This window comes from Gadus macrocephalus, chromosome 4 (assembly GCF_031168955.1).
Source record: "Gadus macrocephalus chromosome 4, ASM3116895v1".
Taxonomy (NCBI): domain Eukaryota; kingdom Metazoa; phylum Chordata; class Actinopteri; order Gadiformes; family Gadidae; genus Gadus; species Gadus macrocephalus.
Genome location: NC_082385.1, coordinates 32,614,043 through 32,634,230, shown reverse-complemented (window position 1 = coordinate 32,634,230; position 20,188 = coordinate 32,614,043). Strand labels below are relative to the sequence as shown.

The following is a 20,188-nucleotide window of genomic DNA, read 5'->3' as shown; positions in this document are numbered from 1 at the left end:
GAATATGTCTTGTGTGTGTTTCCTTCTTTATGTGGAAAGCTGCAGACCCCAGACACCATTTCAATCAAGGTTGAAGAGGATATTGGTGGAGGCATGCCCGCCGTAGGTTAGTAATGCACATTGCATCTATGCAAGAAAACAACCTGGATCAACTGAGAATGTATTCGATTCTCCCTGCGCTAAAAAGCCTGGTCCTCTTTTGAAAAGCATCATGACCAGCGCCCTGTTAAAACACGAGTCAAACTTGGGAGTAGCATTTCAAAGATGGAATCAGTCAAGAGCCCAGAAGGGTTTCAAGACAAATGCCACATGAGCTGGTTTATCATTCTCAAACATCAATGAATTCATAATGCATCAATGTTAGCTGATCAGGTTAGAGGGAAGGACACATTGTTGCTTTTCAGTGTCAGAATAGAATTATTGTGCTTGCCTCGCATGTCATGTTGTGCTCAGGTTACTTTGCGCTGGTGTTCGTTGAGTGTCCTTAACCTGGCCAACCACTTGAGCTTTGAGTCTAGGGGGGAGGGTGCTGGAGGAGACGTCCCTCTCCAAAACTGTGAATCTTTGTCAGCAGTACACATTTTAAACCCTCTGTGTCAATGTTGCATACATTTAAAGAGTTTCTCTCACGTGTACAAATACACAATGCCTCCCTTTATGCAAATAATGTATCAAAACAAATGATTTTTCCTTTTTTTCTCCCTCTGCAGAAGACTGCGATGCCTTTGGAGACCGTAGCACTCATCGCAACGCCTCCTCAGAGATTCAGGGTGAGGACGCCCCTGGCTCCCCCCACATGTCCATCCACAGCGAGGAACTGAAGATTCTGAGCGTCTACGGAAAAGGGGAGGGCCCTTTGGCGACGGACGGCCATGACACCCTCTTCACCGCGTCAGAAGTGGAGGCCCTGAACTCGCTGTCTGCAGACCACAGCGTGGCCAAGAGCCTGGAGCGCGGCGAGCGGCTGGTCTGCCGCGAGGAGCTGAGTGTGCAGGTTGGAAATCATCTTCTTATTCAGCATCCAAAAGAGAGGCTTCCTCTGTTTCAACTCCAGCACACACCTTTAGAAAGCATACACCTTTATGATTCAGTAAACGTTTTTACACTCCCAAATATGCCCGTCTTATGCCCAACTTCTCCCCTGTGTGATCCGCACGTTTACACTGACCGAGGTAATTTACAGGCTTTATTTCGCACCCCTATTAACCCTCTCTGACCCTACACATATTGGCGGTTTCATGTTGATGTAAATGCGATAAGACAGCTTTGCGGTTCTAGGGGCGAGGCTTGGGTTGAGGTGTTGCTGCATTGTCTCTACAACAGAGACGATGCAGCGATATCAACATGAATAGTTGTAACTGGAGAGATGGTGAAATCCGCAAGCTGCTGACCATCATGGGAGAGAAGGTGAGGCAGTCGCATTTAAAGAAGACGAAAAATGGTCGATCTAAGAGAAAGTACCAGAAAAACGTTCCTTACAATGCTTCGTCAGCAAAGTGGTTAGCAAAATAAAGAATATGTTGGGATTATTGCACTTGTAAATAGTTAATCGCGTTTTAGCCTACACTCAGATGTGAACTCATTCTTGCATGCGAGGGTCTTGAATCAAAAAAATTATGCATATATTTTTTTGCAATTCATTGTAAAAAGTCCTCCAGTGTGTAGCCCCGGCTTCTCCAGTGAACCAAGAAAGCCAGCTCCGAGACGAACAGGGATTTTATCAGCTGGCAGGGTAAAAATGCCTAATCTGTCGTTAGTGGGGATTAACAACAATTCTGTGAAAATGAAAGAATATGTCTTGTGTGTGTTTCCTTTTTTATGTGGAAAGCAGCAGACCCCAGACACCAATTCAATCAAGGTTGAAGAGGATATTGGTGGAGGCATGCCCGCCGTAGGTTAGTAATACACATTGCATCTATCTATGCAAGAAAACAACCTTTATAAACTGAGAATGTACTCGAATCTGCCTTCTCAGCAGGAGCCTTTAACCCTTAACCATCCAAAGGGCGACAAGGAAAATGCATAATCAACAAATAGAAGTTAGAAAGAATGTCAAAATATAATTCTTCCAATACACAAGTGTGTACAAAGTACAAACTGTATACCTTTTGTGAAAACGATTAATTAAAAACATCACTTTCTCTCTTTCTCTGTTTTCCTCTCTGAAGAAGACAATGACATCAGAGACTGCAGCACGCAGCGCGGCGCCACCTCGGAGAGTCTGCGTGTGGACGCCCCTGGCTCCTCCCACATGTCAAGTCACAGCGGGGAGCTGCGCATCCTGAGCGTTTACGGACAAGGGGAGGGCCCACTGGCGGTGGACGGCCAGGACACCCTCTTTGCCGCGTCAGAACTGGAGGCCTTGAGCTCGCTGTCCGCTGACCACAGCGTGGCCAAGAGCCTGAACTGCAGCGTGAGGCTGGTGCGCCTTGAGGAGCTGACTGGGCATCATGGTGGCCGCAAGGGCCGGCCCGGTGTCCTGGGTGGCACGGTTATTCCCAACAATGCCAATATGATCGTCCACATGAGGACTCACTCCGGCGAGAAGTCCTACAGGTGTGACCAATGCACGAAGCGCTTCAGTTATAGCTCCCACCTGAAGATCCACATGAGAACTCACTCCGGCGAGAAGCCCTACAAGTGTGACCAATGCACAAAGCCCTTTAGTCGGACTGACCACCTGAATATCCACATGAGGACTCACTCCGGGGAGAAGCCCTACAGGTGTGACCAATGCACGAAGCGCTTCAGTTATAGCTCCCACCTGAAGAACCACATGAGAACTCACTCCGGCGAGAAACCCTACAAGTGCGACCAATGCACGAAGTGCTTCAGTCGGAAAGGCCAGCTGAATATCCACATGATGAATCACTCCGGCGAGAAGCCCTACAAGTGTGACCAATGCACGATGCGCTTCAGTCAGAAATACATCCTGAAGAACCACATGAGGACTCACTCCGGGGAGAAGCCCTACAAGTGTGACCAATGCAAGATGCGCTTCAGTCAGAAAGGCATCCTGAAATTCCACATGAGGACTCACTCCGGCGAGAAGCCCTACAAGTGTGACCATTGCATGAAGCGCTTCAGTCACAAAGGCAACCTGAATAAACACGTAATGACTCACTCTGGGGAGAAGCCCTACAGGTGTGACCAATGCAAGAAGTGCTTCAGTCGGACAAGCCACCTGAAGATCCACATGAGGACTCACTCTGGGGAGAAGCCCTACAAGTGTGACCAATGCACGAAGGGCTTCAGTCGGACAAGCCAGCTGAATAGCCACATGAGAACTCACTACGGCGAGAAGCCCTACAAGTGTGACCAATGCACGAAGCGCTTCAGTCATGGCTGCAACCTGAAGAACCACCTGAGGACTCACACCGGCGAGAAGTCCTACAGGTGTGACCAATGCCCGAAGTGCTTCAGTCTGAAAAACCACCTGAAGAGCCACATGAGGACTCACTCTGGGGAGAAGCCCTACAAGTGTGACCAATGCACGAAGTGCTTCAGTCGGACAAGCCAGCTGAAGATCCACCTGAGGACTCACTCCGGCGAGAAGCCCTACAGCTGTGACCAATGCACGAAGTCTTTCTGTCAGAAAGACTACCTGAATAGCCACATGAGAACTCACTCCGGCGAGAAGCCCTACAAGTGTGACCAATGCACGATGCGCTTCAGTCGGAAATACATCCTGAAGAACCACATGAGGACTCACTCCGGGGAGAAGCCCTACAGGTGTGACCAATGCACGAAGTGCTTCAGTCGGAAAGGCCAGCTGAATATCCACATGATGAATCACTCCGGCGAGAAGCCCTACAAGTGTGACCAATGCACGATGCGCTTCAGTCAGAAATACATCCTGAAGAACCACATGAGGACTCACTCCGGGGAGAAGCCCTACAAGTGTGACCAATGCAAGATGCGCTTCAGTCAGAAAGGCCTCCTGAAATTCCACATGATGATTCACTCCGGCGAGAAGCCCTACAAGTGCGACCATTGCATGAAGCGCTTCAGTCACAAAGGCAACCTGAATAAACACGTAATGACTCACTCTGGGGAGAAGCCCTACAGGTGTGACCAATGCAAGAAGTGCTTCAGTCGGACAAGCCACCTGAAGATCCACATGAGGACTCACTCTGGGGAGAAGCCCTACAAGTGTGACCAATGAACGAAGGGCTTCAGTCGGACAAGCCAGCTGAAGATCCACCTGAGGACTCACTCCGGCGAGAAGCCCTACAGCTGTGACCTATGCACGAAGTCTTGCTGTCGGAAAGACTACCTGAATAGCCACATCAGAACTCACTCGGGGGAGAAGCCGTACAAGTGTGACCAATGCCCGAAGTGCTTCAGTCAGGGTTCCGCCCTGAAGTCCCACACGTTGTCTCACACCGGCGAGAAGCCCTACAGGTGTGACCAATGCACGAAGTGTTTCATTCAAAGCTCCGCCCTGACGATCCACATGAGGACTCACACCGGGGAGAAGCCCTGCGTGTGTCTGCAGTGCAACGCCAGCTACAGCGACCCAAGCAATTTGCGAGTGCACATGCTCAAGCACACTTTGACACGGGTTAACTGGACGCTTTGATTGAGACCTCTGTCCTGTATTGGTTGAAATTACTGCTTTTTGTTTTTCTTTTCATTACGTTTAAATGCTTTCCAATTTTGATTTGCTTTCTGTTTTTATTAATAATTGATGTCTGTGTTGAATAACTTATTTCTAGGACAAAGATGATTGAAGATGATCCATTTTAAAAGGTCCCTGGTTAAATGTCTAGATCTCAGTGATGCTCAGTTTAGGCCGGTCCTCCCTCTAGAATGCAGCATTATTCGAACGGGACAAAGTCAGGATTCCTAGCATTGGTCCCCCTTCACTCTCTGTTTGCAACGGCGGCTGGTGATCCAATTCGTGGGTGGGGTGCAGTAATGGACGGGGGTCCTCCCCAAGAAAATATAGAATTGGTTTCTGGGATGCCAACTAGCTAAAAATGTATTCCGATTCATAGCCTACATCCTGACTTGCAGGGCCTGGACAAGCTGCTTTCATTTTCATTCCACTAGCCATTGCTATTTGACCCATGGTTGTTATTCTGATATTGAGGCATATCATGATCAATGTCCTATAGTGTTTGACCGGAGTCTCAAGGTGTATATCAAATGCAGTTTGGGACCGTTGTATATATATTTTGTATATACTACATGCCAAAAGACTTAATTAATATGGAACTTACTTGTTCCTTTTAAGTATAACATTGCGTGATTGAGGAGTCCAATTCCTCCACTGAAATGGGTAGAAAGTGCTTTTACGGCTCTCTGCTAATTAGTTTACTAGCTAAATTCGAGTTTTATCTAGCAATCCGCTATCTGTATTATGTTATTTTGTCTTGGGAAACATGAGCCGAATGTTTTTTGAAACCTGCCCGGCAACGGACAACCCTTACGTAATTGTTTGTCAAGTTGTCAACAACTGATGACGTAGGCCGGTACAATTTTCGCCCCCTGTACAATTTTAACGTGAAAGAGGCGACGGAGAAAAGAGGCCCTCCGTGTGATTGTTACGAGGGAGGACGCTGTCCTGCGTGGTTGCCTGGAGCTGCCAGAGAGCTGGGGACGTTTCGGGAGGGCTTTGCCCTGCCAGCCATCGCACATCCCGAAGTGCGGTCTCTGCTGCGGTATCGTAATCCCTGCACCCAAACTAATCATTCAGCCCGAACAGAACTGTGACGAAACGAACTAACGCCGAGCCGGTACACACACACACACACACACACACACACACACACACACACACACACACACACACACACACACACACACACACACACACACACACACACACACACACACACACACACACACACACACACACACACACACACACACACACACACACCTGAAAGAACTAACGCGGCCGTACACACGCCCACACACACACACACACGACTGAAAGAACTAACGCGGCCGTACACACGCCCACACGCACTACACTGGAAAGGACATTGCACCGCTGTGCATTCCGTGCACATACCCCTGTTCAGGACTTAAGGAAAAGTGTCTTTCTTGAGTGTTATAAGTGTTGGAATAATATAGCTAGTGTTATATTGGATTGTGATTGTGACTCGAATGTTAAATGCACGTCTGGTAATTTAGCATTGGAATGTGATTTATGTTTTCCCGGTTTATATGCAGGGACGCTGGAAGTGGGGGGGCTGGGGGGGCTGCAGCCCCCCCTGGTGGCGAGAGGCTGAATGTGAAATGCAAAAACCCTCGTGGAAATAAATACATAAATACATAAATATATCAGACTATTATTATACTATTGCCATTTTATTGACATAAGTCAAACAATATATTTGACTATAAATGTCACAAGCAGTATAAAATAAATGAAACTCTCACCGAAGTCAGCAGGTTCGCGATACAAACGCGATACGTTTCTCAGCCCCCCCAACTGTGAATTACTTCCAGCGTCCCTGTTTATATGTTATTGTTGATGGGAACAATCAAATGTATGTATATTGTGTTGAACGTTGGCAAGCGTCTTTTTAACTATTTTCATGCTCAAAAATGTTTCATTTTGAGTAAACATCAGAGTTAAAGGACAGACATTTTCTATTGTATTTATTTTGTATTTGATATATTTCTTACCTGGGGGTAGGGGCGCTTCACCTGTTTAGCCAAACCTTAGTAAGCTACCGCTGATCTAGACGGCTAAACAGTGCACAACGTGTCCACTCACCTGGACATTGAAGCTATAGGCATTGGGTGTGGGGGACCTAGATCCTGTCCTCTCCAGATTAAGAACTGTGTTACCCCTACAAGGCGGCGGCAATAATCCTGACCGTTACACTATGAAAATGCGGGACGTCAGCTTTTCGATGACGTCCAAGTCGTGTAATTACGTCGCCTCATAACGTTCCCATGGCAACAGGGGGAAATGGCTGCCCTTGTGTGCAGTAAACGCAACATTTTTCCATTTTCTGCTAAAATATATGACTTTTTTGCAACGGAAATGCGGGGATTATGAAATCATGCAAGCCCCGCATATTTTGCGCGCATGGTTCGTGTAATAATCCGTGTATGGTTCGTTCTTTGAATATTCCGATTTAAAACAAAATCAGAAAAACCAATTAACAGTCGTTTTTGGGTTCTTCTGATTTGGTTTTGAAACGGAAAAAGGGCAAAAGGAATAAACAAATAAACTGCATTTTATTTGTGTTTGTGCATTTTGTGTGTCGGTTTTTTAAACCCGAAACAGAAAAACAACAACAAAAATAGATAAATTTATAGTTATAGGCTACATCAGAAGGCAGAACGCAGCGAAGAAAAAATAGCAAACCACCTAAACCAGCAATAGTCTCTAATTATATTTAGCCTTAGTTATGGCCGCACTTGAACCTTATGGTGATTTTATCCGTGAACTATTTGACACTGGAAAGACGCACGACGAGATCGGTACCGCTCTAAAGCAATCTGGTGCCCCGAAGTGCTGCGTTATGACGGTGAGGAGGTTCTGTGTGGAGCACAACCTTCGAAGAAGAAAGTTTCCGACACTGATTTGGAAATGGCAGTGGGTTCTTCCATCAACAAGGTAGGCCTATACGTGTGTATTTAAGTATAGATATACATAATCGAAAATTTATGACGGGATACCTGTCATCGATTGGTGTGCATGCTGGGGAAAGCAGAGTTGGGAGGACAGTCATCAGCCGATACCACGATTTGCGAAGACATGTAAGTAACTTAGAGTACCGGTAAGTAAACAGTGAAAAGTAAATATTCATGAAACAGGAGCAAAAAGAGTTTTAATTATACTTCTCTTCCTTCTAAAGGGTGCTCGTAATCTGAACCCTATTCCCTACCATGCAGAATATATGGGCCATAAACTGCACATGGATCAAAATGAGAAGCTGGGCATGTTCGGTGTCACACATGTGGTGGCAGTTGACGGCAGCAGCGGCAGAATTGTTGCAAGTGCCACCATGCCTTTGAAAAACAATCTGATTATTTAGGAGGTATACAGGTGCGTCCTAGACTATACTTGCAAAGCAAATTTAGCATTATGTTTTGTATGGCTCCTCATATCGAACTAAAAATATGATTCCAAGTATATTATTTATTTCAGTTTAATGCATTTGACTCTCTGTACTACTTATGCATGTGTCTAATTTGTACCAGAGTGTCAATGGGATGTGGGACCGTGTCAGAGTTCACCATGGGAAGGAGTTCTACCTGTGCCTGTACATCCAGGGTATCCTTTCCAGGCACAGGTATAACCTGAGCAGGCAACCTTACTTGCAGACTACATATTCAAGGGTACGTCTTTGTATTGCTACTAAAAAGGGAGACGAAAGGTGAAATCAGATTATATGGCCACAGTGGAAACGGACAGAATTTTTCAGTTTCTTATTTGTCAAATGGAATCTGAAGCAGCTGAATATGTCAGCATTTGTCCACAGCTTCGAACAACATATTTAGCAGTTACTATTCAGTTACTATTCATTTTTAGCAGATTATCGGCCTTGCTTATTTTTCAAACTGAATCTTGTGTTCACAACAGAATCTTAGGGTGGAGCAGATTTGGCCTGAAGTCAATAACCGGGTAAACTACCCACTGAAGCAGGCCCTGGTGCACCTGACTGACCAAGCGGCCATAGACATGCAGGACAACACGGTGAAGTTCTGTGTGTCTAACCTGACGTGCCAACTCAGCCAGATTGGGTTAGACAGGGTTGTGCAGTCATGGAATGCACGTAGGATTCAAGGTATGCTAAAAATATATTGTGAATGAATCATGTCAGCCCAAAATAAACTTTCTACTAATAAATCCTATTTTTATTTGCTATTCTCTTAATCATTATTTATTTTATTTTCAAATGTCTCGAAATGTGAAATGTGCTATAAAAAAAAAAACTTACTTTGGCTTAAAATGTTTCCTTTACAAGGTAGAGGAATACCTAATGAACTCGCTGCAGCAGGATGTCCAGCACAGATATCGGAGGACCTGCTACCCAGTGCTGCTGTTGCTGCTGACAGATATGAGCAGGAGTTTAGAAGCTCTCTCAGCAGGGAGGCAGCCTTTGGTGTGAACTCCTTTCACACTGAGGAAGACAGGAGCCGGGCACAAAGGGACTTTGCGGTGGCCTACCCTGATCCCTCTGTCATCTTTGACAATGTGGTCAACAATGACCATAGTGCATTTCATGAAGCCCTTTTCTGCCTGCTGAATGGCACTGAGAGGAATGTGTGAAATGTTTTGATGGATGTGTGACGGGCGGCCTGTGTATACTGTTAAGTGTTACGTGTGATTGACCGTACATTTTCTTGATGATGCTGTTAATAATGTATGTGTTTATCTGCCGTTTTCACAAAGAAAAGACTTCAACACAACCTGTTGCAAGGAAACCACTTGTGTCTGCGAATGCTTGTAAAAAATATTTTACATTTGTCCATCTAGATGTGTAGCACTTTTATAACCAAACAAAATAGTGCGTACATGTTACGAACCCTCATTTATCTTAAGTTGGTCTTCGTTTTGGGCACCCCCTGCTGGGGCAGGTATTTCTGTTTCACCCTTTCTCCCTGTGGTCGCAGGCTAACGAGTGATTGCAGGCACCTGATACCTCCCTACTTAAGGAGGTCCATCTGCGGTAGCACGCTCTCTCTCTCTTCAACATCCTGAAACCCGAAGGACCGTGCAACCGGCACCTGGCTTCGCCACCGCCTTCCGTGGTTTCATCTTTATCATCCCCTGCGTTGGGATCATGATTGTTGGCCCTTTTTGGCCTTTTGCGGATTAATTGACGGGTTGATAATAAACACCCCTGCTTTTGGTAATACCGTCTCTTGGTCCATTAATTCTTGTTCAGCGCCTATCGTGGGCCGTAACAGTACAATTAATGACAATAGAACGATTTTCAGAAAGAACTACAACTTAATGGGCAAATAACAATTTTACGTAAAATTTGAACACATAATAGTAATAACTAATTTAAAATTGAAGCCTCGTCCAGCCCCACCACTGGCTGCGTGTTTCCTCCGTAAAAGTCCCCACCTCTGCATCAAGGGCAGTAGGTGAGGCTAACCTGCCGTTGCTCCACACAGCTGCTGCAGCCCAGGATGGGTCTGCAGCAGCTGGCAAATATGGGCTCCTTCATAGGATCTGCAGTTTACATAGAGAATTTAGATTAGTGACTTTAAGGAGGCTTTTAGACTTTTTTTGTTACCCATTATGTTATTTTTCATGACGACCAATAAAAAACAACAGTGTTACCCCTCATGTTTCATTTGATAAAAACGACAGTGTTACCCCTCATGTTTCATTTGATAAAAACGACAGTGTTACCCCTCATGTTTCATTTGATAAAAACGACAGTGTTACCCCTCATGTTTCATTTGATAAAAACGACAGTGTTACCCCTCATGTTTCATTTGATAAAAACTACAGTGTTACCCCTTGTGGTTTTTTTATGACGACTGATTAGAAACGACAGTGTTACCCCTTGTTTTTTTTCATGACGACCAATAAAAAACAACAGTGTTACCCCTTATGGTTTTTTTCATGAAGACCATAGAAAAACGACAGTGTTACCCCTTATGTTTCATTTGATGAAACGACAGTGTTACCCCCTATGTTTTATTTGCTAAATATCGACAGTGTTACCCCTTGAAAACGACAGTGTTACGATTATATTTTATTTGACGAAGACAACAGTGTTACCCCTTAGGTTTTTTTCATGACGACCAATAAAAAACGAAAATGTTACCCCTTATGTTTTATTTGACAAAGACAACAGTGTTACCCCTTATGTTTTTATTCATGACGACCAATATAAAACGACAGTGTTACCCCTTGTGTTCTTTCTCATGACGACCAATGAAAAACAACAGTGATACCCCTTGTGTTTTTTTTCATGACGACCAATAAAAAACAGTGTTACCCCTTATGTTTTTTTTCATGACGACCAATTAAAAACAACAGTGTTACTTACCCCTTATGTTTTTTCTCATGATGACCAATAAAAAACGACAGTTACCCCTCTTGTTTTTTCCATGTTGACCAATAAAAAACCACAGTGGTAACCCGGTCGACGTTTTTGCGGGGACCCGAACCTGAGCTGCTTCGAGTGTTAACCACCGAACTTATCAATGCACCATCAAGACACTGAATAAAGTAAACACAATGGTTGTACTTGACTTTATAATTCGCATGAAATAGAGATAGGAGTCTTCCAACAGATGTCATCAACCGGACTTGAACCCCGGTCTCCAGTGGGTTAGGCAGAGTTTACTCCACTGCACCACTGAGGCGATGACAAAACACTCTAGTCAATCATCAATAAAGAGGATATACATGACATTCAAATGTATGTGTGTCTTTCTATTATTTCCCTTATTTTTTTCTTCATGACGACCAATGAAAAACGACAGTGTTACCCCTTATGTTTTTTTCATGACGGCCAATAAAAAACGACAGTGTTACCCCTTATGTTTTTTTTCATGGCGGAAAATAAAAAACGACAGTGTTACACCTTATGTTTTTTTTCATGACGACCATAAAAAACGACAGTGTTACCCCTTATGTTTTTTTCATGACGGCAAATAAAAAACGACAGTGTTACCCCTTTTGGTTTTTTTTCATGACGACCAATAAAAAACGACAGTGTTACCCCTTATGTTTTTTTTCATGACGGAAAATAAAAAACGACAGTGTTACCCCTTATGTTTTTTTTCACGACGACCATAAAAAACGAGTGTTACCCCTTATGTTTTTTTTCATGACGACCATAAAAAACGACATTGTTACCCCTTATGTTTTTTTTCATGACGACCAATAAAAAACGACAGTGTTACCCCTTATGTTTTTTTTCATGAAGACCAATAAAAAAACGACAGTGTTACCCCTTATGTTTTTTTTCATGACGACCAATAAAAAACAACAGTGTTACCCCTTATGTTTTTTTTTATGACGGAAAATAAAAAACAACAGTGTTACCCCTTATGTTTTTTTTCGTGACGACCAATAAAAAACGACAGTGTTACCCCTTGTGTTTTTTTTCATGACGACCAAAGAAAAACAACAGTGTTACCCCTTATGTTTTTTTTCGTGACGACCAATAAAAAACGACAGTGTTACCCCTTGTGTTTTTTTTCATGACGACCAAAGAAAAACAACAGTGTTACCCCTTGTGTTTCTTCTCATGTCGACCAATAAAAAACAAGTTTTTTTTCATGACGACCAATAAAAAAGAACAGTGTTACCCCTTATGTTTTTTTTCGTGACGACCAATAAAAAACAACAGTGTTACCCCTTGTGTTTTTTTTCATGACGACCAAAGAAAAACAACAGTGTTACCCCTTATGTTTTTTTTCGTGACGACCAATAAAAAACGACAGTGTTACCCCTTGTGTTTTGTTTCATGACGACCAAAGAAAAACAACAGTGTTACCCCATATGTTTTTTTTCGTGACGACCAATAAAAAACGACAGTGTTACCCCTTATGTTTTTCTCATGACGACCATAAAAAATTACAGTGTTACCGCTTGTGGTTTTTTTCATGACGACTGATAAAAAACGACAGTGTTACCCCTTATGTTTTTTTTCATGACGACCAATAAAAAAGAACAGTGTTACCCCTTATGTTTTTTTTGTGACGACCAATAAAAAACGACAGTGTTACCCCTTGTGTTTTTTTTCATGACGACCAAAGAAAAACAACAGTGTTACCCCTTAAGTTTTTTTTCGTGACGACCAATAAAAATCGACGGTGTTACCCCTTATGTTTTTTCTCATGATGACCAATAAAAAACGACAGTGTTACCCCTTGTGTTTTTTTTCATGACGACCAATAAAAAACAACAGTGTTACCCCTTATATTTTATTTGACAAAGACAACAGTGTTACCCCTTGTGTTTTTTTTCATGACGACCAAAGAAAAACAACAGTGTTACCCCTTATGTTTTTTTTCGTGACGACCAATAAAAAACAACAGTGTTACCCCTTGTGTTTTTTTTCATGACGACCAAAGAAAAACAACAGTGTTACCCATTATGTTTTTTTTCTTGACGACCAATAGAAAACGACAGTGCTACCCCTTGTGTTTTTTCTCATGATGACCAATAAAAAACGACAGTGTTACCGCTTGTGTTTTTTTTCATGACGACTGGTAAAAAACGACAGTGTTACCCCTTATGTTTTTTTTCATGACGACCAATAAAGAACGACAGTGTTGCCACTTTTGTTTTTTCTCATGACGACCAATAAAAAACGACAGTGCTACCCCTTGTGTTTTTTCTCATGAGGACCAATAAAAAACGACAGTTCTACCCCTTGTGTTTTTTCCCATGACGACCAATAAAAAACGATTTTTTTTCATGACGACCAATAAAAAAGAACAGTGTTACCCCTTATGTTTTTTTTCATGACGACCAAAGAAAAACAACAGTGTTACCCCTTATGTTTTTTTTCGTGACGACCAATAAAAAACGACAGTGTTACCCCTTATGTTTTTTCTCATGATGACCAATAACAAACGACAGTGTTACCCCATATATTTTATTTGACAAAGACAACAGTGTTACCCCTTGTGTTTTTTTTCATGACGACCAAAGAAAAACAGTGTAACCCCTTGTGTTTTTTTTCGTGACGACCAATAAAAAATGACAGTGTTACCCCTTGTGTTTTTTTTCATGACGACCAATAAAAAACAACAGTGTTACCCCTGATGTTTTTTTCATGACGACCAATAAAAAACAACAGTGTTACCCCTTGTGTTTTTTCTCATGTCGACCAATAAAAAACGAGTTTTTTTCATTCATTTGAAAAAACGACAGTGTTACTGTTACCTCTTATGTTTTATTTGATAAATATCAACATTGTTACCCCTTATGTTTATTTCATGACGGCCGATAAAAAAAGACAGTGTCACCACTCATGTTTCATTTGATAAAGACGACAGTGTTACCCCTTGTGTTTTTTTTTCATGACGACCAAAGAAAAACAACAGTATTACCCTCTGGGCCAACTGCTCTGTCAGTTAGCATTGCTGCGCTTTAAAACCGTACTCCTTAAAACTGAGGTTTTGGAGTTTAACACGCAGCTGCGTACGAGGTTGAACGTGATTGCTGTGTAACGACTCATACAGGATCAGCTGATTCCCAGCTGACTCAGTTTAAACTGCTTGGAAACCGGAAGTACTCTGATTTCTAGTATACCCCAGCAGATGCAGTCTTAACTTAATGGTGGATGCATTTTGTGCTATAATTACCAACAAAAACTTAATGGGAATGTAAAATGAACTTTAATATCATAAATCTATAATAAATAAAAACGCTAATAATGTTGACATATTTACATTTAAAAAGTGGAATGGAGTCTCTACCAACAGAGTTTGTAGAAAATAATAAAGGTAGAATAATAATGCCTAAGAAGAACAATAGTTGAGCACTGCTTGCACCACTCAACTTGAGTGGTCAATTACATTATAAAAATGAATGTGGTTAGTTGAGTGACTCAACTCACTAAGTTTGGTCACTCAACTAAGTAAGTTAAACTGCAACTAAATAAGCAGTTTAACTTGTTCTATTGTAGGCCTATATGTTTTAGATGTTCGTGTTGTTCCAAGAATAAATCTTCATCAAACATGACGAACAACAAGAAGCCCTGCAGACTAGAAAGGGTCAATTAGGATATTGGGTCAAATTGTTGGACTCACCTGATAATGTTCTATCGGACTATTTCTTTGAAAAAAAAGTGTTGATCTTGGTCTTGACAAGTGGCTCCACGTCGTGTATGCTCACCTCTCTCCCTACGTGACACGACACCGCCCCAGACTGGACTCTGGAACTCACCAACCGTAAACACTGATAAGCGTCTCAATTCAAGCAACACTCGGACGTGTGCTAAACATGCATATGTGTTCATTTTGCTTGCGTTAACATTATCCTCGTCCACAGGAATCAATAGAATCAATACGATGGACTGAAGTAAATCAGGTGTTCGTCCTGATCCCGACCTGTGTTGTGTGATACCACAAAGGTGGGCGTTGGGCGCCCCCCTGTTGCTTCACCATGCAACGAGAACCACTTAGAACCACTTGTTTGATGGTACGAGTAGTAACACTCATTATATAGTGTTTGTAGGAGTCATTCAAGGAGGCTGTCTGTTATAGAAAAACTGTGTTTTGTACACATTATGGTTTGACACGCATTACACACAGAGTGCCTGCCGTTCTGTAATGACTTTTTTCCTAAATCCGATCCTAACCCTTGTTACCATAGTTACCAAACAGATAAGATAGGATTTTCGAGTTAGGAAGTTTCCGTAACACGGCCCCCTGGTCTATCCCCTCGGCGCTCTTCTCCGCCTGCTCCGTCTTTGCTTGATTATCAATCAAGCTACATCTCACCCAGGCAGACAGCCTCACAGCACGCGTGCGAGCGCACACACACACACACACACACACACACACACACACACACACACACACACACACACACACACACACACACACACACACACACACTCTTGTATTTAGATTCAGTATGACCATCAATGTGAAATAATGTAAGCTGCTCAATAGATAATTATCACTCCACCACCTCTCTTGACATCTAGTTTGAGAGCGAGGCAGGGGAAGAATGCAGGGACAGTGAAAGCTCCATTGCTGAGGTGAGTGATGAAAGGGATTTTACCGTTTAGGAGCACTTTTTGGCCCACTGCTTGGCACTTTGGGTACCTCTTTCAAAGGGAGGTAAGCAAGGAAACAAAAAGGGATGAATGGAACTCATCACGAAAACGATAAAGGAGGTACCAAGGCAGGGAGAAGCAAAAGCTGAAAGCTTTTATTTTCTGTTATCTTTATATCTTTGAACTGTTACTAGAAGGACATTCAAGGTGTGCTGCCAGGGCAACCAGCAGAGAGCTGAGCTCTGGAGAAACATCTGCTTAGCTTTAACTGGAGAAACGGGAAGAATCATCGGCTGAACACACAAGAACATTCAGCTGGCTCACTGAGTTGTTAATCACCAATACGCTTTATTAACAAGTATAATAGAGAAGTAAGAACCTTACATGACCACAATAAACACAACATTAAAAATATATAGTTCTATATTCAGTTTAAATTAATTCACAAGAGGAACATCATCAGCATTTCCTCAAGGCTACTTGCATTTATCAATTAATAATATCAAATCTGCTTGGAATGGAATCATTTTACATTTGAAATGCATTTTACATTTTCATTTTGTGAAACCTGCTTGTTAACCTTATGGAAGATCTATCATGCTAAACTTTTCAGAAGCCAAAAAAAACGTGGCATTTGGAATATGGTTGTAGGCCTATCTCTCTGTGGGTCCAGATGCATATAATCCAAGATAATTTTCATGAGAAACTTAAAAAAAAAACACAACTACTCACTACTATATCACCATAACTATTACTATGTATGTGTGCCAAATTGAATTTAACCTAATGCTTCAAGTTCACTCAGAAAACTAAAAGATCAGGAAAACAACTTCTAGAAAAATAAGTGTGTTGACATAGTAAATTAAATCACGTTATTCCAAGAAGCAACGACTGTCACAAACAAAAAATCCAACAGCAAAACAAAACAAGGCAACATGAGAAACAAATCTCAAAGGTTAAAATTTAACATAAGTATACCAAGACTTGAACTGAAAGATTGTCTTTGTTATTACACACAAAAAGGAAAACAAACACGGGACTCTGCATCGTAACACACGAGATATGTAGTCTATATATGAAGATGATGAGGAAGATATGTAGGAAAAATACACAATTTGAGTAACACAAGGGCTAGGGCTGGGATTAGAAACTCTATCTACCGCCTGATACCAGGCGGGGGTGGAATTCATTCATATACAGAAAAGCTATTGGGAATATAGGACCTAGCAGAAAATTCTTTGCATAGCCTTTAGTTTTAGCCGTGCCCAGTAGTTCAAAGTAACACAAACTACTATTATTATTATTCACACAAGTGTGTTTTTTTATTCACAATGTACAAGCGTTTGTTTTTATGTGAGTGAGTGAGTTAGTGAGAGTGTGTATGTCACTACAACCGACACAGAGACACTGAGGAACCAGATCTTCCAATCCCAAAACCAGGGAGGAGGTCATCCTGGGTGAATGTGGACTGGAAGGTGTGGATGTGCATCAGTATCTCTGAGTACCCTGCTACACCTGGGGACACTCTGTAGAAGGACAGAGTGCCAGCAGGCCGGTCCAGATACACTCCTACTCTGGTGGAGCCAGCGGGGGGGAGAGGTATGGCTGTACTACTGTCGTTGTACCGGGCAGAGTAACCATCAACAGTACAATGAAGACTCCAGGACTTGTCGTTTCCTCCAAGCTCGCTGTCAGCACCCACTCCTGACCTTGTGATCCCTCTGTATGTCACTCCTATACTAACAACTCCTTTCCTCTCTACCTCCCAGTAACAGCGGCCAGCCAGAACCTCTCTACACAACACCTGCTCACAGTAGTCAAATCTCTCTGGGCAAAAAGGACGCACCTTGTCCTTTTTCGTCAACGTCACTTTTCTTTTGTCCTTAGACATAGAGAGTCGTTTGTAGGCTGTGTTTAGGTCCAGTGTGAGTTCACAGGCATCTGACGGGAGAACAAGACATGATTAGGCTGCTATCCAAAGTACTGTTTTCTTGAATACTTCTGGATGAAATACATAGAAACTTAGGCTACCAACGGATACTAGGCGGGGGTGGAACTCATTCATATTTTAAAGGTATTGTGATTATAGGAGCGATATGAAATACAAATCATTGGGTCATTATATTCATGTTATTAACAACATTTGTAATCATAAGAATTCATGTCACCAGAAGTATAATAATGAGGATAGTAGTTAAATAATAGTTGTTTTTATAAAATCAAATAAACACTAGTTTAACCACTTAATCGTCAAATCCCGCCGGCGGGCAAGTTTTAGTTACACCACCCCTTCCCCCCAACATGCTGGGTCAATTTTCGGCATCATTCAGTTGAGTGATATAGTCATGTCATACACCGTTTGAAAGCTTAGAATCTCAGGAATGTCATCCAATGTCAACCATTCGGTGGAATAAATATGTTTAGCGAATATAGATAAAAAATATCCTAGTGTCTTAGGTCAAAATAGCCCCCCTCAACCACCTCCTCCCTTGGTGCATTCTAACTTTATCGTCGTTGTGGATATCCTTAGCAATGAGTTGATACTTCATGTTGGGTCTTGAAATGTTCATAAGAGTCCACAGAAATCGAATATCAATATTATTTTAGTCTAATTACATTGTGTATATGCACAAGCCATCTTATACAAAGCAGCCGAAAAATAGAAAACCGAAACGCTGCAATGTTTTTTTGTAGAAAACTGCGATTTAGGGTTTGAATTCCGATTCATGGAATCCACTGTGTTCGCCAGGGTCTCACGGTGACATAAAGCCCTCACACATGTCTGTAAGACCAATACTTCCTTGTTTACAAGCCAATGAGGCGATCACTATCAAAACGGGGCATGTATACTTTGATTGACAGCTGCACCAGCAGGGTCGGGGACGGGCCTTAGATATCCTAATAGCCAATGAAAAGACCTTTCTGACGATATCCAGCATGTCAAACACCGTCTCACGTGTGGTTGAGAAAACAAATGCGCAAGGGGTGTGCGTTTCCCAGAGTGCAAGTGTGAAGCATGTGGTTGATTTGCGCGCTCGTGTGTGGTTTTATTTTTATTTACTTTTGTGAGTTTGTTTTTATGAACATTTTGAAAGATGCCTAAACGCCCGGAGAAGAAAGGAGGAGGAGGGAGGGAATCATGTAAATAGTTATTTTCACATTGTTATTGTAATTTTACTTATTTTTGTTTATTTGTACAGTTATTTATAGTATTTTTACTATTTCAGTTTGGTGTTTATACCATTGCAGTTATCACTTTTTAAGTAAAAGTAATAGCCAAAACACTTTTTTTTTGCTTTTTTTGGTGAAAATTGCAGAGGCGGAATAGCTAAAAATTTGATTTTCGTGTGATTATACCGGTCTCATTACATATCAGAACATCTGGTATGCTATCTAAATGGTTCACAAGAAAGCCCAGAGGGAAAACTTTCATTTGAGACCAAGATTATACTTCTACATGTTTGGGTTCACTTTTGTTTACAGTATACATTTTGGGTAGCCAAAGGTCTTTTTTGGAGTCTCCAAAAGGACCCTGACCAAAACGAATGGACATATCATTACATAAAAGGAGCTGGAGACTTCATCTTTTATGCTTTGTTGATCTGCTTTTACACACAGTATCACCAGACCTAGGGCTAGGGCTCAGTAGCGTTTGCAAGGGATATGGTCCAGGCTACTACAATCAGCTTGGTTTTGGAGTTGTGTGTAACCGGCCGGGAGGAAAAACAATATTGTAGTCTTCCCAGCACTGTGACAGTACATGATACAGTTATTCTGATAATGTCATAAAATTCTACAGGTTCTCAGCTTTCCAAAGAGACCAAGCATGTGATTAGAGGTCATACTATGAAGGAGCAGTGCTCTCTAGAGTAGGCGCAGTGCAAAAACAAAAAAATGGCCAAAAATGGCCCGAAGACTAAGGTTGAATCTCATTCCTTTGCTCCAAAGAAAATCTCAGCCCTAGCCCTCGCTGTTGCGCGTGCACGCACCGTGGAGCAATGTCCCAATACCTCTTTAATGTAGCTTTAAGGGGTAGGGCTAACATCCCCTCAAAATTGAGATTTTCGATGGGCACCCTCAAAGCGCTTCAGTTCTGACTTGCTCCCACAATACCTTGCGAGAAAACGGAAAATCAAGAAATATCCTAGACAAGATGGAGGACGAAAAGATGCGACAGGATTGGAAAAACACAAATGTAAGTATTTTCTCTGTAATTAACTAGTAATTATTTTATTAATTATACTCTGCAGCCCAGGCCGCGGGCTTCGAAGCCCGGTCGCGGACTCTCGGAAGTCCCCGGCCGATTTTCGCGGAAGATCGCGAAAGTTCCCGGCCGATTTTCGCAGGCCGAGACTCCGGTTCTCGGCCGGGATGCATGCCCGATCACGGGCTCTGCAGCCCGGCCGTCGACCGGGCTGCAGACCGGGCTGCAGACCGGGATGCATACGACCGGGCTGGATATCATGTCGTATGATATCCAGATCTTCCATGTTCTAGTGACTCCA

At 42.5% G+C, this 20,188-nt stretch overlaps 1 protein-coding gene, 1 long non-coding RNA gene and 1 pseudogene across 4 annotated transcripts in view; 2 read left to right on the top strand and 1 right to left on the bottom strand.

Annotated features, from left to right (window-relative positions):
- Positions 1–20,188, bottom strand: part of LOC132455344 (protein NLRC5-like) — a 227,474-nt gene that overhangs the window by 160,303 nt on the left and 46,983 nt on the right. The window lies entirely within an intron of this gene.
- Positions 2,158–6,598, top strand: LOC132455361 (zinc finger protein 431-like; annotated as a pseudogene).
- On the top strand, positions 9,885–10,710 carry LOC132455454 (uncharacterized). Its single transcript, XR_009525253.1, has 2 exons — positions 9,885–9,973; positions 10,533–10,710. It is a non-coding gene; the product is annotated as an uncharacterized LOC132455454 (long non-coding RNA).